This window comes from Pinus tabuliformis, chromosome 4_2 (genome assembly GCF_031772625.1).
Source record: "Pinus tabuliformis cultivar Carrire ecotype Pingquan chromosome 4_2, CPIR1, whole genome shotgun sequence".
Classification (NCBI taxonomy): domain Eukaryota; kingdom Viridiplantae; phylum Streptophyta; class Pinopsida; order Pinales; family Pinaceae; genus Pinus; species Pinus tabuliformis.
Window position 1 is genome coordinate 456482794 of NC_142304.1, and position 23139 is coordinate 456505932.

Genomic DNA, 23139 nt, shown 5'->3' on the forward strand with positions numbered 1-23139 from the left:
TTTTAAATATAATTTGTCAACTACACCTATATTTTAAACACATATTATATATATCATATTTTAAACACATATTAGATATATCAAAACACTTTTTTATATATATACATTTAAGATAACAATTAATAATATCGAATACATGCAATTTTGTATTATGTAATATATAATTTATTTATTTATTTTTAATAAAAAAATTTATTAAAAAAATAACATTCAATTAAAATTCACATTACTTTACATAACTATTAATTATTATTACCACTTACTTCACAATCAATCAATTTATTATATAATTTTCTACTAAATACAATAGATTTATTTTACTTCTTAAAAAGCCACTCCACTATCACAAAATGTCGTTTATCTCTTACTGCTACTCAATTCGAATTACTGCACTTTTATTTTAAGTAAATTACATGTGTTGAATTTGAATTAATCAACACGTGGCAACCTATAAGATATGTTAAGTTGGTGGGTCTGTGTGTTTCGGTGCACATGGATTCTAAAACGTGGAAGCTTCACTCCTGAGATGCCCCACAAGTTACTGACAGCCGCTCGGTGACCCAAATGGCCAGGCCATTGACCGCAGCTCAAAATTCAAACACAATTCGATTTCATCTAATTGATTCTATAAATCTATTATTTTTTTATTTCGAAAATTAATGTTGTAAGTTTGAAAAAACGTAGAGCTTTGAATATTCATGGTATCACTAAATACACTCAGATATAGTTTGATATTAAGATAAAATGTAAAATAAAAATTACAACAACTTGTTTTTTTAATTATCTCCCAATTTCTTTTTCTCCATACATTAATATACTCAAATCTATTAAACAATATTAAAGAATTTAAAATTTAAATGAATTAAAAATAAAATTTAACAATCTAATTTATATAATAGATTTTACTAAAATTATACATGCATGATAGGCTTATAGGCCTCAAGGGTTGTATCCGAGTTCTCATACCATATGTAACAACCCTGAAATTAAAACATACAATTAATTAGATTAATCATGAAATTTATAATCAACACACAATTTATCAACTATTTAACATCGAAATTGGGAAATATGAGCAGAGACAACTTAGCTGTGGTGATGATATTCCTTAATTGTGATTTCGGAGTTGAACGATATTTGAATCTTGGTAACCACAACAAAGTTTTGGGGATAGCTCTCCACCCAACCATAGGTTCAATTGCACAAAATCTTGCTACCACTCACTATCTCCAAGGCCTAAATCAACGTACTACTGCCAGGGAATCCTTTGTCTCACAACACTTTTCTCTCAAGAGAGTAGATGATGGAATCATGGAATGATCTCTCATCTTCCTCACCATCTATTAAATAGAGCAAACATTGAAAGGGGAACCGCATGTACACATTCGATGTGTCAACATGCAACTTTTATTTCTTTATTTTAAATTTAACTTAATTTAGTAATTTTCTTAATATAATACTTTCTTAATTTATTCATTTTTACTTTTTGATAACTTTACTTATTTTTACTATTTTTATAGTTTATTTTTATTTATATTTATTTAGAACTTTAGTATTGTTATTTACTATTTTATTTATTTATTATTATTATATTTTATTCATTATTTATTATTTATTTACAATTATTATATTTTATTTATTATTTATCATTTATTTTCTTATATTTTAATATTATATTATATTATTTATTATTATTATTATTATTAGTAGGGGACATTACACAAGTTGACACTCGAAGTGACCAATTCGACCTCCTCTATGTGTATATATACAACGCAGTTCAACCTCATTTGACGAAAAGAAAGAAACTTTGATTTCTATGCCAACAAGAAAGAGAAACCCAATGAAGAGGTCAAGTACACAGACTTAAAGTCAAGGGAGAAAAAAAATCAAAGAGAAATAAAAATATTCCTCACGTGCAAAATTTCAAAGAGTTGCATGGGTTGAAAATTGTAGACCTATTGCAGGGGCCAAGAATCTATTGCAAAGGCTGAAAATCAGAGTTTCACTAATATCTGAAGAGCTCTTACTAGCTTTGACTTGGTTGAGAAAAGTTTGAAGGTAGGCCTACTTGGGTCTTCTTGGAGGTCTTGGTCTTGGATTTTGGGTCTTGGATTTCTCACTTTCCTATGATTCTATAATAAGGGATGCATTGAATAGATTTTCCTCCTTGTGGGTTTTTCCCTGAGTTGCAGCCTATATCTTGTGTTCATTATCTTCTTGTGATCTTCATGTTCTTGCTTTTGGTAATGGTTTGATGAAGAGAACATAATAAAAGTAATGAGAAGCTAACATATATTCACAAGCAATTATCAGGGAAGAGAAATCAACCCTAATTGCATACCTTAGTGTTTTCTCAACAAAATGCACCAATATCCCAATGAAATATATAACATAGAAAAAGTGAATGAAGAAGAATAATAATCTCAACAAGGTTTTTCTTAGAGGAGCATAGAAGGGCCTATATAATATCTAGTTCTATAATCAAATGACAAATATCCTTTTAGGCACACATTCACATGAGTATTATAAATATGAAGAGACAATAAAAAATTATATCTAGTGTAACATATTTTGAAAACCACAAACAAATGCAAGGTTACAATTATGATTTGAAAATGACAAATATTTCTTAAACCCTACCTTTAATCCAACAAAATGAAGACCAATAACGATTGTTTGCATGAAAAAATTCGCAAATATAAAGTTCCTTTGCGAGAACCCAACAAATTATTATTTTCTATAATTTGGAGACTAAAGGCAAAACCTATAACCACCACAGTAATATATGAAGCTCAAATCCCCAAAAAAATTAATAACACAAAGTGACTATGAAAATCCAAATCACACCAAAAAGCCCAAACATTCAAACAACAAACATCATAACAATCCTTGTTGAAAACAAAGGACAGTCAAATTAAAGTTGAAAGGGTACAATGACAACCATAAAGTGGTTGCTATTATCACTAGAACTAAACAAATAAGGCCCAAGAAATTGTTGGAAAGAATAGATGAAAAAATATAATTGAACCCTCATAGTAGCCTCATAATCCAATAACAAAATGATTACCTTGCAGTGCAAACCACTTCAAAAAACACACCACATGCATAATCAATAAAATGTGTCCAGTTAAGGAAAGAATACTAACAACCCCCTTACATGAAAAATAAAGCAAAGAGTATCACCCCATCACAACAATGAAGGCCAACCCAAACTGGAAAACCCAAAACACCTAAATGCAATAGCACCACCATAATAACTACCAAACATAAATCCCAAAGGAGCATAACAAACAAAAAAAAACTAAAACATCGGGATGAACTAAATATGCCTAATTATGCCTGCTAATAAGACTACTAAGAAAATTATTATTGAACCCTTGAACAGCTTCAAAAGCTCGTAACAAAACTACAAAATCATAGCCATTTCCTAAAATCATATTAAATTCACCTTGAAAAACACAATATCTATGTTTAAATGCAAACAATTAAAGTATACTTCACATAGTAAAAATTGCACTACTAACAATATAAAATTTACAAATTCCAACAAAACCAACATCACATGCCTATCGCAATATATACACCCATTGAAATCTCAACGCATGGCCATTGGAAATACAAGGAATCAACAAGCCACGTTGTTATTACATTAAATACACAAAAAAAAAAATGTGTTTCCAATTTATTCAAAAGTTTTTCAACTTTACATAAGAGTAACACAACAAATAATAATCTATAAATTCACAATACATCCTTATCCTAAAGAACGTAGGAAAAAGAATCTTCATAAAATAATAATCCATAAATTCACCATATGTCCTAATCCAAAGAGCATAAAAGACTCAATAAAATAGTTATTACACCGAAGGTGTCCCTTTTTTAAATTGGTCACACTAGACATTGTCTATCTTTTTCATGTCCATTTGACATTTGTCCATCTGATGTTTTAACATGGGTCAACTTTAACTTTGAAAAAAAAAATTACACATTTTATTGTAAAATGGACCATTTTGCTAAATAAATTTTTCTTATATATAAATTAATGTTATAAATAATAATGGGGAACTCATCATGTAGGAACTTATTATAATTGGAATAATCTCAAATCCCTAGGAAATTGCTGGGTGGAGAGCCACGTGACACGAATTTAATTTTTTAAATTTATTAAAAGTAATGGACAATTTTGCTAAATAAAATTTGCTTATCTATAAATGAATGTTATAAATGATGATGATGATTATTATTATTATTAATGTCCTCTAAGATGAATTTGGTCTATTGCACCTCAAGAAAAGAAAAAGAATATAATTGAGATTCTTCAAAATCTTTTGCCTATGATAAAAGGGAAGGGAATAGGGGCTCCAAAATCACTATAGTTGACCTACACTAATAATTCAAGAAGATTGGAAGTGTGGCAGATGTTAGGGAAGTGAGAGTGGATGTGAGTAAGAGTTGGGTAGTCTAAAATGAAGTGTTCTTCGTCATCCACCCTCTTAGTACCGCACATCTGACAAATTTTATCATCCCATGGAGTCCTCATAGTAGACCATCACCTAGATTCACTTCGAAGCTCATGTGAATTAGTTCTTATCCTAGAGATGTTCATTTTTTTCTTAGTGTTGTTCAACACAATGAGATAATTATGGTTATCGAGGGTGGGGTTAATCACCTCCTTATGTTATCTTACCTTCCTTTTACCATTCAGGTCCTTATCATCCAACAACTTCTTCTTAAAATTGGAGATAATAGTATCTTTAACACTATCATTACTTCTCATGATGAACTCCTCATTAATCCCCCAATGGTTAAGCCAATATTAGGCATCCTTATGCCACTCGCACTTGAGGTGAAGGTGGGGGTTTTGACTAAAGTTAGAAGCAATATTTGGGAGCCTCTTGGATTCCATGTTGTAAAGATTCTTCTTATACATCAGATATCTAAACATAGTTGTACTTTCAATTAGGGATAGGACAACTTTGATCAAGAGGATAGGATAGGGAATATTTCCCTTGATCTTGAGGTTGTAGGTTATGAATTTCTTTTGAATCATATCAATATTTCTCCGCGACTCCCGGGATATACTACAACCCCAAACTTCACATCCTTATAAGACAACTATGGTGGTGAGAGTCTCAAAGAGGAACCTTTTTTACTCCAAATGAAAAGGTCAACTGACTTACAATTGTTTCCAAGCTCATAATAATTTTTCTAGCCTCAAATAATCCTTTTTTGGATGTTTTAATTCTAGCTTAGATGATGAGGAAATTCATAACCCAAATAGTTATAAGAAGAAAGCTGCTCTAAGAAATGGTTATCACGGACAAAACTACCATGGGTGATATTTTTGGATTTAATGATCATGAATTTAGTTTTGTTGGTATTAAATGTCATACCCGTCTTGTAGTATTATACATGGAGAATCCTAAGCTAATTTTCTAGGTCTACATGGATTTTTGCAAGAAGAATGATATCATCAGCATAAATGAGAGGAGTAATGATCATATGAGTAAGCTTGGTGCTCTTCCAACCTAGAGTTTCCAGACACTCCTCTAGCTTATCGATCGAAATGCCTAAAAGGGTAGGGGATAAGGGACACCCTTGCTTTACCCTGATATTGCATTTAATATCTTTATACCGCCCTTCGTTGCTCTTGAGCTTTTCAATGATAGCCTCATAGAGGCATATCACAACAATCCTCAGTTTAGGAAGAACCATGATCTCTTCAAGTCTCTGCCAGAGCTTATCTTGAGGAACAATGTTGAAATATTTTCTAATGTCGACAAAACAATAGAAGCTTTCGACTTTACTATTGTGACATTCCTCTACAATGATCCTGAGAGTGACAAGATGGTCGATAGTTGAGTGATGTGTCCTAAAACTAGATTGCCCTTTATCTCTTTTAGAATGATTTTTGAGCCAAAGGCTAAGCTTATTTTCCAAAAAGAGCCCATATAGCTTGGCTAGGATGTGGCTAATCAAAATGGTCATGTAGTTAGAGGGAATTCTTTTGTCCCCATTTTAAAATATAGTTACAATAATGATTTGCATCCAAATATTATGGAATCCGTGCTTTACATACAAATTGAGAAGCTTGTGAAGATGGGGAATGAGGATAGATCTTCCCATTTTAAAGATCTCAGCATGGTATCCTTTAATATCTTTAACTTTCCCATTAGACAGCTTATCAGTTCCACACTCAACATCTTTGAGAAAAAATATATCTTCCTCAATATGAGCATTTAAAATGGTTCCCATGGTGTCTGGAGATTCATACAACCTCTTAATATAGTTGTCCGAATTTTCTAAGGGGATAGGATGACTATCTATAGTTATACAAAGAAGAATATTCCACCAAAACTTTTTGGTTGGAACTTTAGAAAGGTGGAGAAGATGTTGTTGTCTCTTATTAATATATTGCCTCTTCTTCCTTTTGATGAGAGCTTTGTAGATACTTATATTTAATGATTTCATTAGGAGCGTCTCTATTCACTTTCCAAGAAATTGTACAGTCCTTGTCATACCAAGTATTTGAACTTCTATTATTCTTCTTATAAAAGTCTCATTAGAGAAAATTTCCTAATCATATTCGAAATGGTAGTGGTAAAATGGCAATAAATTTGATCAATAATGTTATTGTAATTCAAGGAGTCTAAATCCCTTTCTATGCCCCTTAAGAAAAGGTCAACATTACCTCTATTGAAGAAAATGTGTCTTTTTGTTTCATTGGGCTCCTGCATTTGGGTGGTATGCATAGCAAGATTGAGGGATAAAGACAAAGGTCTATGGTCAGAGTCAGGCTCGAACTTGTTAAGTACCTCAAAGTTTGTAATATAGTTGAGGACATGGGTTTCATAAATCATATAATCGATGACACTGCTACCCAACCCATGGGAACAGGTCATTTGACCAGAGGAAGGCCATTGGTTAATACCATTACATGTGATTACGTCATGGGAATTATATATTTTTAGGAGCTTGGTGCTGACTAAGTTCTCCTAATATCTGCAAACTTTTTGTTGAATCTATTAGCTATGTTACCATCTTCATCAAGCGAGAAAGGGTTGAGGTTAAAGACTTGTTACATAACATGATAGCTTGGTTAGTAGCAGTTCGAGCATTGAAATCCCCAAGAAAAAGGATATTACTTTCATTCCTTGGGTTGCAAATGTCTTTTTCTAGGGTATTGAAAGGACAATTCTTATCCAAGTTGTTTTTCTTATAGGATGGAGAGGTTATAGGAGTGAAATAGTAGATTGTAAGAAAGATCCTATTGGTGGTAGAATTTGAAATCTCAATCCAAATTTATTGATTAAAGGGGTCGATTTTATGATTCTGGATGTGAGAGAAAACAATGTTCTTTAAATAACACGCTATACCACCAAAATCCCTCCTGGAGGATTTCTTATTCCATGCTGACCAAAGAGTGAATCCATGAAGGTGAGGGACCCTAGATTCATCATGCTCCTAAGTTTCAACTAAAAGAATAAGATCAATATCACTCACGATCCAACTTAGCATAGGACATTTGCACCATGGAAAAACAGGACAATTCCAGAAAAGGATCCGAAAGATGAACTTATTACAATTGGAATAAAATCAAATCCCTATGAAATTGGTGGGCGAGAAGTTTCCAGTGAATGAGATTCACTTTTAATTAGAATTATTTTAAAAAAATCTACATTTAAATCTTTATATGAATAAAAACTTGATAACCTTACTTTATACTATTATATTACATATTTAAATTACTGAGAAATAAGAAATAAATATGCATCACTATAATATGAGATTGAAAATAAAATATAAATAAGCAGGGTCATCCTGGATATAAATAATTCCTAACTACGGTTAACTTACATGGCCACTCATTATTGTGGGACCCCCACGAGCTATGCAAAAGCAACAGTAAAAAAAAGAAAGAAAATTGTAATGTCGACACCACTAAACATAGCCTATGGGACCTCTTTTAGGGTCCAAAACCATGCACCTTAAGAGATTTAATCCTCTTCAAAATGGATGGATAGTGGTTCTATAAATGCATTAAACATTTGTAACTTTTCATTTTAAAAATTGTATTTTTGAATGCATAAATGGATAAAATGCCTTGAAAGTTTACTTGAACACTTGGATTGTGTAAACTACACCACATAAATTTGCAATTCCAACAAATCTTTGCAAGGCAAAATTTAAATTTAAATTTAAAGCTCAAATTGATGGCTCCAAATTAATTTAAAATTTTTAAAAGGGGATAGCTAAAATTCTAAAATAAATACCCTTCCTTATGTTAATTGTAAAATATCATGGAATCTGAAGGTCACTCCAGTGAAATATGCTCTTTATTTAATCTCATTATCAACACACTCACTTTAGTCATTTCTCGTGTGCAATTACATTTTTTGTGCACTAGTGCCCACTAGAACCTATGGTAATGTTTCTTCTAATTACATTTCATGTTATAGCTTGGATATAATATGTATATAAAATTTTGACATAGTGGTATGATTGGGAAAAAAATGATTTAGCGAGGTGGTTCGAGCAACATTTCTAAGACACACATCGACACAAGTGTGAGACTATTGCAAGCCTCAACACTTTTTTCCCCTCCATCCTCCACCCTTTAGATTGTTATCATTCCTTTATTGCGACATTTTTGGAAAAACATCATAGTCATGTTCAATTCCTTCGAGGCATCTTTACACCTTTAGAGAGATTTCTATGGTTTATAGTGTTAAGTGAAAAGGGAAAATCCACATATATAAATGATGTAGTCAACTTTTTAAAACCTCTATCCGGGTCCATTAAGACATTGTTTTTCTAAATGTATTAGGTTTAGTTGACCACTACCTTTAACTTCACTAAAACCTTGAACTTCTTTTATACTTAGTACTACACATTACTAAACTTTATACACGTAAAAGTTGAATTTCATTGGCTTATTATTTATATTTAAGATTTCCCCCAAAATATTCCGTAGGTGGTTATTTGTATTATAATTTCAGACCTATAATATCATAAAAATTAATTACCAATAAATAATATATCATACGTATTTCTATTTATTGAGTTAATGAAATAATATATAATACGTATTCGTGTTTATTGATGTATGAAAACTTAGTTACACGGTTAAAGTAGATGTATAGACTATGGAAGGATTTAATTCTAAAATGAAATAAGTAGATATCAAGTAGTCCAATGATTTAGATATCAATCCTATCATGTAGTCAAGAGAATTGGTTTGAATAATTTTGTAAGGTACTTTTGAGTAATTAGATGTTATTTGCGAATGAAAATTTGACATTTCATTGTTTTTGTCGTGAAACTTGCTTTTTGTCAGAATCTTTTTAATATCTTGTACAATCAAGTTAGTACAAATATAACCAATCAATTTATTTTAAATACAATCTTCAAAATAGAAAAAATATTTACAAAATTTACCAAATCCCTTATTGGACGCAAACGCAATAACCTTTTGGCATGATTCACTAAACAACAAACATTTATCTTATAGTCATACAAAAAATTATAAGGAAGTTTTTATAGTCATACAAAAATTATAAGGAAGTGCTATTCCATCTCACTTATTTGATTTTATTGGAGCTTTTTCATTTTCATACTATCTCAATTAATTGCTGTCAAATTTTGACCAGAAAAACCATCAGAAAAATTTCCAAAAAAATCTCACTAAACACAACTCCAACTCCCACTCCTCCCACTCCCAAAGTATATCGTGTGCTCATCCATAATAACCCTCCATCGTCTTATCCCATGTGAACGTTGGGCGATTTCAATGAATGCAGCGATAGGGCCCGTGAAGATAAGCCGGGCCTTACAGACAGTAACCAGTCCAATCGGAACAGGACTGGTAATTCACTTTTCGTCGTTTTAAATGGGCGTACTGTCAGACATGTGGCAGTTAGTTGCATGGCTGAAGAGTTAAGTGCCGACTTCCCATTCAAAGAAAGGTTCTAAAGAGTAAATACACTGTCCTTTTGTTTGATCATGTGAATCTTGGCACAATGGAAAATTTGGTCGGGAAATGGTGGATTTATCGGGACTCGGTAGCCACACATCAATTAGCAGCAGGAGAAGATGATTCTCCATCCCGTCATCTCCAAAGGCACGATGAACGAAGTGGGAGGCCTACAACGGCTCCCACTTTCGATATATAGAGCCTAAAGCCGGCATTCTGCTACAACAGCAGAGCAGAAGATCGAAGGGAAGCTAGTGATTTCTTCACTCTGCTTCGACATGTAAATTAATTAGGTTTCATTTTTGACCCTTTGCCTTTGTATGTATATTCCAGATGCTTACAATCATCTCAATCACTTCGTCTGCTTTTCTTCTTGTTTCAGGTTTAGCAGGTATGGGAGCACCAACGGTTGGAATGATATGGTAGTTATGTCGTTGACAGAAGATAGAGGGCACATGCGCTCATCTGCAGAGACTCTGCAGTTGAGGGGTATGTGTCCTCTATTCCTCTGTCATCGCATCACGTTTCTCCTTCCTATCTAAATTGTTGTTTTCACATATTATGGTCAGATAGATTTAGTTGCTTGCATTTAAAGTTTTTAGCTCTTAGTCACTCAATGAAATGAGAACAATTGATCTCTGATGTCTTATTTTTCTGTGTCCTCATATGGTGTTTAATCCTCATCCAGTGACTTGTCTGCAGTTATGGTATTGGAAATAACATATTGTATTTAATGGATACCATCTCATTCAGTGGCGTGTCTGCAGTTATGGTATTCTGTACCATATGGTATTTAACGGATACCATCTTATTCAGTGACTTGTCTGCAGTTATGGCATTCTGCGATTATGGTATTGGAGATAGCATATACTTAATTGTATTTGAATTAAGTAAAATTATTTCCACTTGTACGGTATTGTTAGCTATGGCTTCATTATATAGTTAACGAGAATTATTTCCCCTGCATTATATAGTTAGTTAATGGCTTCATGATATCTTTACTTTTGAGCTATTTGACATCACAGTAAAAGATTATAAAATATTATAATTCCCATCATGTTTAAGGTGATCAAGTTATTTGATATCACAGTAAAAGCTGATAAAATTTTATAATTCCTGCCATGTTTAAGCTGATAAAGCATTACAGGTCCTGCGATGCTTGTCCTGTGGTTATCCATGTGAGAGTTTAAAATACTATCTTGTTGGCAGCAGCATGTTTTATCTTTGGATTTTTTTTTTCTCATTTGAAATATTGAACCTGAATACTATTTGTGAGAGACATGTTTTATAAAACATTACTCAAATTTTTTTGATCATATATTTCATATAACAGATTATTTTAAACTAAATTTGAATGCTTAGTAGATGATCGTTATTATTTATATCAAATGTGACCGTTTTCCCATTTTCCTTTTGAAATATTACATATGCGCACTCCTCGAATAAGTATACTACATTACATGTTTACAGACAAATAATATAGAGGGCAAGTCATGACCTACGCGCTGCCAATCCTAAGTTCGTGTCCGTTTGCCAAGTTCTAATTCAATCATGAATGGCAAAAAGTGGAAAGGGGCAGTTCAGCATAAATCCCGGAAACACAAGAGGGCCAATATCTCTAGCATTGGCTGTTTTGGTAGCGTCCTGATCACCATCATCCTAATTATGGAGCAAGTCTCTATTTCTAGCGTGTTTTACTATTTTTGCAGCGTCCTGATCATCTCCTATTCTGCTATTTATGGAGCGACAGTCCAGTCCATTTGTGGCATGCCTAACTATTATGGCGATTCGCGAAGCCCTCTTCACCTGTCAGCCTATTTACGGTGCGACCGTCCATTTCTGGTATGCCTTACTATTTTAGCGAAGTCCTCAGGACATATTATCCTATTTATGGAATGATAGCCCATTTCTTCTATCCGTTTCACGATTGTATTTCGTGAAAGTCACGATTGCATTTCGGACACCACCTCTGTTGACAGCAATCTTTTCCTGGGCGTACCGTCAGCGCGACAACATTTGAACGAGTTCCTGCGCCTATCGTATCTGCAGCTCCTAGTAATGCTGATGATGTGGTTATGTATTTACTAATTTTTTGGACTATAAAACGCCAGTTTGTTTATTCCTTGTTGGCACTATGACCAGCTTTGTCATGTTCTGCAGTTTGTCCTGCTCTTTTAGGGATTGAAAGGTCAAAGTGTTCTTGTTGGCACTATGACCAGCTTTGTCATGTTCTGCAGTTTGTCCTGCTCTTTTAGGGATTGAAAGGTCAAAGTGAAAATACTGAAGGCAGTATATCAAGAGCAATTATTGGTTATCCATCGTTAAGTATTTATGTGAATTATAAAATTTGAAATTCCAATTCTTTTCTCAACCAAAGATTAATATATCTGTGTAAAAGTACACATAAATAGCTAAGATAGCTAAATATTATACTTATAATGATAATGTTCCAAATAAAGTTTATAATATCCAAATTATTATTTTATTTAAATTAAAACAATACTAGAGTTTAGGCTTCTGTGATCCATATTAGGTTAGATAAAGATTTCGGCGTAAATCACATGAAAAGTCATTTGTCGACGCGTTTCGAACCAACCAGTGTGGTTCATCGTCGACATAAAACAATACTCTTAAAATTACACATATAAATATCTAAGATAGCTAAATAATATTGTTCCTAATAAAGTTTATAATACTTAATTGTTAATTCATTTTGATTAAAATAAAATATATATTTTATAGTAGTAACTCAATCTTCTAAATTACTTTGATGTATATTTCACAATAAAAATTTAACTTTATTAGCTATTTTGAAGTTTAAGTTTTCAATAAAATCAACAAGTTCTATTACTCCATAGCTATTTTGAAGTTTAAGTTTTCAAGAAAAAACCAACAAATTTCAAACTCTTTTATTAATTAGTAATAAATCTATGCTGTTAATATATTTTATAATTTTTTTATTAATCAGTGAATAATCTATATATGTATGTTTTAAAATTCCTTTGTTAATATATATATATATATATATATATATATATATATATATATATAAAGATAGTGATAATGATAATGATAATGTTTTAAACAAATATTGTAGTGGATAGAATTGCTAATTCATTTAGAATTTAAAAAAAAGAAAGTACATATTTCATAGTAATAACCCAATCTTATATTTCATAACAATAACCCAATATTATTACGAGCGATTTTGAGGTTTGAGTTTTGAGTTTTCAAGAAAAACCAACAGGCTAGCATGTCCTTTCTATATATATGGCAGTTATATTTTTGGGCTTTGTCTAACTCTATTATTTATTTTATGGTTTAGAGTTTTTAATAGAATTTCAACTAAAATATTTTTGTCAAATCATGTTTTTATTTTATTGAATTTTTTTTGAAATGTATAAATAAATTCAGCATCCTGAAACATTAAAACACTATTCTGATATTCCAATTAAATATTAATCATAGGCCATTACTAATTTATTTAAATTAAAAAAAAAAAAAATATCTCAACGTACTAACTCAATCTTACAAGTTACTTTGATGTATATTTCATAATAACAACCAAATGTTACAAGCTTTATGTTTTGAGTTTTCAAGAAACAAGCTAACATGTTTTTTTAACAACTTTTATTTTGGACGTTATTTAGCTTTTAGTGTTAATCAAGATTTTAACAAGCTGACATGTTTTTCCCTATATGCAACTTGTGTTTTTTATGTTAATTAGTTTTTAGTCTTAATCAACTATTTTAATACATAAATACATTTAACATCTCAAAGAACTATATCTGAAAATAAAATTTACAATGTTAATGATTTCTGAGGAAATTTTATAAAAAAAAATATTAAAAAAAATCTTCCAAAACATAGCACGCGTCCACGGATCATTCAAGAGGGCTTTTCTTGATCGATGTAAATTCTTGAACGGGCGTTCCTTCACCAATATAAATCACTGAATGACCTAGTGTAAATTATAATTAATGAATCGATATTTCTATAATCTTCCGTAATGAATCAATCTGATAAACATTGCTATATAAAGTGTGTTTTAAGACTATATTTGAGATAATTTTGGGATAACTTGAATTGTCTTAAATATCTTTTGTACTGTTTTAAATATTGTTTTTAATCTGGTGTCTTCAAAACAGAAAACAGAGAAGAGTCAATGGATCATTGGGACGGCTTTTATTGATTGATGTAAATGTCAATTGGCTTTTCTTCATCCATGCAAATTACTGAATTACCTAGTGTAAATTGTAATTAATGAATTTATATTTTTATAGTAGTAATGAATTTATATTTTTATAGTAGTGCATAATGAATTAATCTTGTAAACATTATTATATAGAGGGGGTTTTAATACAATATTTGACACAATTTTTGGGTAAATTGTCTTAACTTGATACCAAAAAAACTTGTGTATTTTTTTTAAGAGTTGTCTTAAAATTTGATTGACAATATATAACACAAGCATTATTATATCTTAGGAGACAATTTCGTTTTTGTCTATTACTAGACAATCTCATTTTTGTGTCTAAGACAATTTCATTTTTTTCTCTTGAGACAATTTCATTTTTGTATGTGTACAAAACCAAAGCTAACATAGTCCATGTGGATATTGATTTAAAATGCCCATTTCACATAATAATTCAAAGTAAGAAAAGCATTGGCCTAAAGGAACTCGAAAAGTTACCAAGGTGACAATGGAAAACCTTCCTAAGTACCCCTATGGTCAACTTTGTTAAAATACTTTGTAACATTTGAAGTCTCATAGAAATGCATATTAAAAAATACCATTAATTTGACAACATAAGATATGGCTACAAATTGCACACATAAAATTTATAGGGGGGATCTAACTCAAAGCAACAAAAATTGGATATCGACGTGGAATATTAAACCAAAATGTCAAAATCAAGGCATCATAAATGAAGAAAAACTGAAGAGAATATATGTCAAATAATTTTTTATAGATTCCAAACACTTTCTATAGTGACTTGCAATTTTTGGTGGTTCTACATTGTAGCAAGGGGTCAATAGTTTTTGTTGTCTTTATGATACAAAGTGTGGTCTCTAAACTTCATAAAGGTTGTTAATGGCATGTGTACATTAAGAATTTGTTTTTCATCCTATGTTAGACCAAAAATGTACCTTTTTTGGGGGTGTCTTTTTAGTTCTATAACTACATGCAGATAAAATAATTATATTAATGCCCTAAAATGACCACAAAACTTGCTCTATCTTTTTGTAGTTTTCAAGAGAATAATTTATTCTCTTGAAAACTACAAAAAATAGAGCATGTTGTGGGCAAGCACACAAATCTAGCAAGTGAAAACAACCCAGAATTTAAATTTAAAAAAAATGGCAATGTGTCTCCAAGAAAGTGTTGCGTTCCATTCTCCTATGCAAATGTGAACCAACCAACAAATAACTGGCTGCAAGGACCCAATAAGATGCAGAAGTTTTAGCTACCCTTGGAGTATTATTTTGTGCATTGAAATGGAGAGAAGAGTCAAAAATTTGTCATTTATTTATTTATGTTTTTTAAAAGCCATTTTACTTCATGAAACAAAGAGTTACATCATGAAGCAAGAGTTATGTCTAACAATGGGATTACAAGGAAATTCCCTAAGCACAATATCACAAAATGATAACATATGAGTCTCTACCACAATAAGCAGGAAGGTGCTCAACATCTTTATGAAAAACTTAGAATTTGGTGTTTAGAAGCAAGGCCAATCCATGCTAAAAAAGACTCATTCCCCCTAACATCTACAGGAGGAAGGTTCATCATGAAAAGAAGTCACACACATGGATTTCTACAAATCCATTAGCCACCACTCAAACTGTGTGTCATAAAACATTGCAGTTTTCTATAATTATACAAGTGTCCCTAAGGAGAGGGTCTTTCCAAGGAAGAAAAATTGAGAAAATAATTAGATTCAGCCTGAAATGGTGCTCAAAAAGTCTTGGTGAACATGAATCTCCACTAGACATGCTCAGTTGGAGATGCACTCTACTGCAAAACTTGCCTGCAGTATTTGTAATGCCGACATTATGAAGCGAATTATTCATTTATCATTTTAATTTGTTTCATCTTCATGCAATGAAATATATTATATAACACAACAATTCCTCACGATCTAAACCTTTAAACTTTTGATTTCAATGCATATCATAAAAATGGTAAACATGATAAGATGTTTGTATACTAAATTACTTACTGCTACAACTTGAAATTCATCAAAATTGGTTGCCATTTTGTCCCACTTGCAAGGAAAAATCACTTTTACCCTTAGTCTTATTTTTTATCTCAATCTTCCGAATATCCCTGTATAAATGGTGACCAATAATGGAATCATCCATGTACCTTAAAATAAATCCAACATATAAGTATTAGAATAAATTTATCACAGCTTTGTAATCAAATAAAATAAAGAATACAACATGTTGAACACATCAATTATAACAATAGTAAATACTCAAATAAAAAGACATGGAATGAACCAAAAAGAAGAAAAAAGATAGGTTTGGCACAACAAACCCTAGAGTTGTGGATCTTTATTACCACTTTTCAATATCGTACCTATGGTCCCACTCAACAAAGCAAGTACCCACATACTTAAAAGTTCGTTTCTTTTGTGCAATCTATTTCCACAATCTCCACCTTATGACAATTAAGATTTTGGGTATAAGTTCTATAATTGTAACAAATGAACTCATAATAAGGCTAATGTGGCCCCCAAATCATGAGAATCGCAACAGTCTATAAAGAAGAATGCAACATCAAATACTCCATAATATCTTCAACTTTACTAGTAGGAAGTTCCTTGTGAAACGCCTCCGATCTACTCATTACAAAATGTTGAGATCTCAACTCCATGCTTAAGAGAACTATAGATATCGGGTTGAATTTCCTCTTGCCGTCATCTATGAAAGGCCAAAAGATAATGGTCACATGAATTAGCTGTTCCAAGAAAGATTAAATGTAAGAAAAATATGCAACTAAAGAGAATCTTGAAAACCAGGGATATAGATGTAATGGTTTGCAAGTATTGGCACCACCAAACACGCACCTAATGGTTTTTTTTACTATAAAAGCAGAGATCTTTTTATCTACGAACTATTTTGGAAGACCTAAGATAGAACTGAGATGTTGATCATGAGGCAACTAAGAACAATTTACTGAGGAAAAATGGATTTTTATTTAAAACTATATATTATCACCAAAATTACACTAAAGGTAAAATACGAGCAAATTCATGCCTTTCTTTAAACTTGGTCACAATGTATGAAGAATGTAATCATTGCATTTTGATGATTCCAACAAAATAGAAATACAAATATGTTTTATACCTCAACCCGAATCTCACATAGTTCTTTCAAAATCAACGTCCGAGAACGGGGATTAAGTTCCTTGTATGTATGTTCTCCTCTCTACACAAGAAGGGAATCCCCACATCACGGAAAAATAAAATCCATAGAGGTACAAAAATATTTAAGGCTAGAACACTCACCCATAGGCTGCAATAATTGGAAATTCCGCTTCATCTACCTATATATGAAAGTAAATAAGCTATTTGAGTCACAACACATTTAAAAACTTGATTGCATTCAAAGTGGAATAACTTATTATAGAACTATGTTGTTGAACTACAATGATCTTGTCCTATTGTTATCAACTACCTGGTACCAGCAATCCTTAAGATTCTTACATATTATGGACATCCACATGCCATGCCTGAGAGCACTTTTGATTGAAAAAGGAATCACATGCAAGACAAGTAACTAGAGGTTGAGATCGATTTCAATTGACATGTTCAAAAGATCTTATTTAAATTTACATTAATAAAAAATAAATGATAAAAAAAACAATTGATAAATGATATTAGAATGATAAGAATGCACAAAAAATGATGCAATATGTTTTTGTGACTAAACTCACAAAACTAAACGCAATTATGCCTATGAAAAATGTACCAACAAAGTAGCAAAACATAATTTCCAACAAGCAGTGATTTCTCTTGATCCTGAAAATGGAATGGAAACGTACACAAATATTAATTTAAGGCCGAGCATGTAACATAATGAAACTATATGATGGAAAACCTACTGATTTAAATGCAAAAACATAAATTACGGTGATCATTTATGGATGTCTTAATAAATATAAAGTTGTTGTTTCTGGTATTTTTTAATGTTTTCTTATGCTTAAATGCACATAAACCGAGAAAAACATAATAAAAGTGAAATTACAACAAGCTAATCTTGCTGAATTATATCTAAAATAGTATTAAAATGACCTAGACTCCTACTTAGATATGCTGAAGGTGCACGATGTTCAATGTTTCATGCAAAAATTCATTTTAAATGAGAGATCAAGAACATAAGATTCAATAAACCAATGCATTTTATGGATTCAAAAGAAAATGAAAAGATAAAAAGTGAATAGGGTGGAAGACAATCAGAAAGACATCACTTAAAACTTAGTAAGAACAAAGAATAAACACAGATAAAAGCCTAAGAAAATATTGATCACAAATAAAACATATCTTTGTTATCAAAAGTAGTTGGTAGAACAAAGTACTAACAAGTTTGGACAACACGCGCCATAATATAAATCAACTTTGCCAAATGGAACAATACTAGTAATAATACAACACAACCAATCCACAATCATAGATACTCCATGCTAGTACTTGTTCTCAATCTCTCTATGAGGAATAAGCAAAAAAGAAGGGAAAGATTAAAGCACAGAGATCTCACACAAGCAAATCAAACCATTCTTTTTGCTTGCTACAATATATAGAACTAGAATGATAAAAGAATGGGGATGAATATTTAAGACAAGAAAATCAAACCCTTGTCTTTGCTTGTTACAATATATAGAAATAGAATGACAAAACAATTTTGATGAGAGAGGAACCAAATAAGTTTAGCTAAGATATTTAACATATTTTTTGTACTTCTATGTTTTGGTGTGACTCACTCTTCGGAATGATCTCCACAATACTCAATATTTTTCCTTCCACTGCCTTCCCCATGAGAATAAGATTTTGCACTTTTGGCAGCTCTGAAAGATTGTAATTAAATTATTAGATAACACAGTAACTATCAAAGGGAATAAGTAAAAGGAATCTTATAAAACAGGATTATAATTAGTTAGAAATTTTAAAACAACATATTATTGATAACCATTTGTATTAAAAGTGAAAAATATTAAATTAAAGTATATCACTGCTCATTTCAAGAAATTTCAACAATTTTTTCATGAAATTAGATGTGCTCTTGTCCACATCAGTTTTATTGTCAACAAAATTAATGTGGATGAAAGAACATCTTGTTTCATGAAAAATTTGTTGAGACACGTGGAAAATCTTTGTGACTCCTTCTATCTCCCTAAGGAATTGAAACCACTGAGGCACTATGTGGAATTGTTATTCTAGTTGATCAATAAAGCTAAGGGAAATGAAGAACTAACCAAGGTTTGGGTTGAATTCAAGAAAAAAGAGGGAGATGGCGATCAATGGTGATGTTGATTGGTTCATATATTGGGATTTCATATTTGTCATCTCTTTCTTGATTTTACCCCATACCTTGGTCAGTTTTTCATCGATGCTAAATTGATTGATGATTATACTGCTATATCTCAACACTTCAACTCCCTCATTTTTATTGATCAATTAGAATACATAGAACCTCAACAATTTCACTTCCTTGGAGAGATACAATGAGTCACACAGGTTTTCATCATGTTTCAACAAATTTTCCATGAAACTATATGTCCTTTCGTCCACATCAATTTTCGGCAAGTGAAGCATGTACATTCTCCTGTCAAACCAGATGTCATTAAGCTTCCCTCTATGTAAAATGAATTTCACTCATATCTCTCCAGTGAGCTCTATCGCATTATGGGGTTTCGTACATGTAATTATAGGTTGTCCAGTTATTAATGTAGACAAATAACTAGAGGTTGAGATGTATTTCAATTGATATGTTCAAATGATCTTATTAAAATCTACATTAATAACAAAGAAATTGTTGAAAATGCAACAAGATGATGGAGCTTATTGAAAAGAAGTCGTCTTCACTAAGTGGGCCCGCAGGCTATTTTTGGTGCAAAGTCTATTTTTAGACTATGTCTATTTTTAGATATATGGATCATGGTCTATGAGTTGCAGGATGCTATTTGTGGATGATTTGTCATGTTGGTAAAAATAGATGGATATATTTTTAGACATATGGGTGGAGTCTATTTTTAGACTACCAGGCTAAAAATAGAACAATCGAATATTATTAGCTCTTAATAATATTTGGACTATAAACATTATCTTATCCTCTTGGAGCACTTCAGTTCGAGCTACGGATGTGGCACATGCAACTGTCAAAAGGAAATACGCTTTTCTTATGGGTCAGTTGAGCTATTGCATGATGGACCTCAGTTAGAACTCAAGTGATTGACTTTGGTGGAGTTGATTGAGGAGTTGATGGAGTTGTGTTCAGTTTGACTTGGTTGAACTAGTTGTATTTAGTCTAACTACAGAATACACTAGTCATGAGTGATGTGAATTAATTTTTAATTAATTCACTAATTATTAACTCATAATTTAACTAAAGAATACAACAGTTAACTCAGTGCATGGACAATTCAGTGGAGACAAGTGTTAGAGGTGAGTGAAAGGGCAAGACAACTGTTAGTTGTGACTATAGTCGTGCATGAGATTTTCACAATCAATGGATTGAGTATTGCCAATGAGGATTGCGTTGTCCAGCCAAGGGAAATACGAGTTTGGATCAGCCATTCTCATCTATTCTCATGCAGGATTGTGCAGTGGAGGCAGGCAAGTAGGGGAGGAGATTTGAACCTGTGACTTGATTAAGATCTGAGCTAGTTTGTGTGTAACAGGTGGAGATAGTACTGAATACTTGTGAGGAGTATTGTACTATGTATTGTTACATGTTCTCAATCATTATAATATACAGATAGTGTGGGGTTTTCAGCTGTATGCTTTCTCCGGTTACATACTGTGTTGATATGTGTTATTGATGTGTTTCAATGTGTGCATGTGAATGTTTTGATTCTGCAAATTGATGATCAACGTAGAGGAGGTTATGTATTATGCATGCATTCCACAATAGCGTATAATCAAGATAATCTCTGTGAATAAGTGTCATATTATTCAAAATTTCTACATTGTACCGGAGCAGATTTGATCATCAGATCTATTATTCAGAAAGTGTTTACATTTTATTTCTTCAGGCAGAGTCTGTAATCGGGTCAGGTAGCCTCTAGATTCATCCTTCCTTTGGAAGGTGAGATATTCGATAAAAGCCCATACAGTCAATCTCTGTATGAGAAATAATTTGTTCTCACGAATTTTAGATCAGAGGCAGTTGACTTTTGAGATGGTGGAATTCGAATTTGCAGCAGTGTTTTCTTGGTGTCAAAGTTGAAATGTCTTTCAATGGATTGCGATTGGAGTATGCTCTTGAAGGCAGCTCAAATTATATTGCATGGAAAGAAAAGATGGAGGCAGTGTTAGATGACAATGGGTTGAAGGATTTCATAGATGTTGAAGTCCCAAAACCTACTGATGCTACTGAAGTTGTGGCTTGGAAAAAGAAGACAACAAAGTGTTGAAGGATTCTGTTGGAGGGCGTGAAGGATCACATTGTATCCAACCTGCATGGAAAGGCTTCTCCATACTTGATGTGGAAAGCGTTGACAGATCTATTCAAAGCAAGAGTGACCAGAGGAAGTTGGTGCTCAGGGATAAACTCAGAAACATTAAGTGTGAGAATGGAGATAGTATGTGCAAGTACCTCACGAAGTTCACCCAATGCTAGGATGAGTTGGGAAGTGTGGGGGTGACTATAGATGATGAGGACTTGGTGAGCTTGGATCTCCTTGGTCTTTCGAAGAGTTGTAATTCCTATCACGACTCTGTCAATGGTCGGGAGAAACTGCCAGGATGGGAGAGACTTTGGTTAGATCTTGTGCAAGAGGAGATCAGGCGGAATACAGGGACAGATCTTCATCAAAGGCATATGATGAAGAAAATTGCACTTTGGCTGCCAAAGCAAAGAAGGGGAAGGAGAAGGGTTCTCTTTCCGAATCCAGTTCTTCCAATGATGGGAAGAAGGTTAACAAACCAAAAGTGCGATGCTTTCGTTGTCATGAGTTGGGCCATTATGCTGCAAATTGTCCAAAGAAGAAATCCAAGAAGGGATCCGGGGAAGGATCTGAAGGTGAGGCACTTGCTTCACAGTTTGAGTTGGATTTCACACTCTTCGCATGCATGGTTTCATCCATGGTGGGAAGTGGTTGGTTTCTTGATAGTGGAGCTTCTTTCCACATGAACAGTGACAAGAGTTTGTTCAGTAATTTGGAGGAGAAAGATCTCTAGATACTCATAGTGATGGGTAATGATGAGAAGTATAGTGTCTTAGGTGTAGGCACGGTTATTTTTCAGAGGGAGCATGGAGCTCGCCTTACCTTGACCAATGTCCAGTATGTACCAGGACTAAAGAGAAACTTGGTGTCGATCGTGATGCTGGAAGACAGAGGCTATGATGTAGTCTTCAGTAAGGGAAAGGTTTTCCTTAGACACATCATCACTAGACAGGTGAAGCAAATTGGTTCACGGGTCAAGAACCTGTATGCTCTTGAGATTCAAGATGCATGTAAAGCCTTGAGCAGTGAGGCAACTGATGGAGACTTGGTGGTTGAGAGGAAGCGTATATTACCTCTCAACATGCAGAGCCAGAAGAAGTCTCAGACGATTGTGGAGGAGCCACGATTCGTGCAGCTACTTTAGGAGGTTGGGGAGTAGCCACAACAAGGGAAGCTGTGAGGAGATCGAGTAGAGAAATCTACTCATGCAGAGACCTCCAATAGGGGGAAACTTCGAGCTAGGTGGGCTGAGGGATCACATGCAGCCATACCTCTAGGTAGGAGGTGGGGCGATATAGAGTGATCATCCCAAGGAGGAGGGGCAGGATCCTTGAGGTACCCAGCCTCTTAGATGAGACCTTGCTACGGGAGCCCCGATGTGGAGTAGCAGGAACTGACTGATTGGGTAGAGATAGATGCAGATGGAGCGGCAGAGAGAGTGATAGTGTAGGGAATCCGAGGACAACACATAGCTAGCAGGCTGCAGCAA

The 23139-nt window shown here is 32.9% G+C and overlaps 1 long non-coding RNA gene across 1 annotated transcript; it reads left to right on the forward strand.

Moving 5' to 3' along the window:
* Positions 1–10114: 10114 nt before the first annotated feature.
* On the forward strand, positions 10115–12260 carry LOC149169931 (uncharacterized). The gene is made up of 4 exons (XR_016259424.1): positions 10115–10269; positions 10359–11612; positions 11727–11818; positions 11956–12260. It is a non-coding gene; the product is annotated as an uncharacterized LOC149169931 (long non-coding RNA).
* Positions 12261–23139: the final 10879 nt, after the last annotated feature.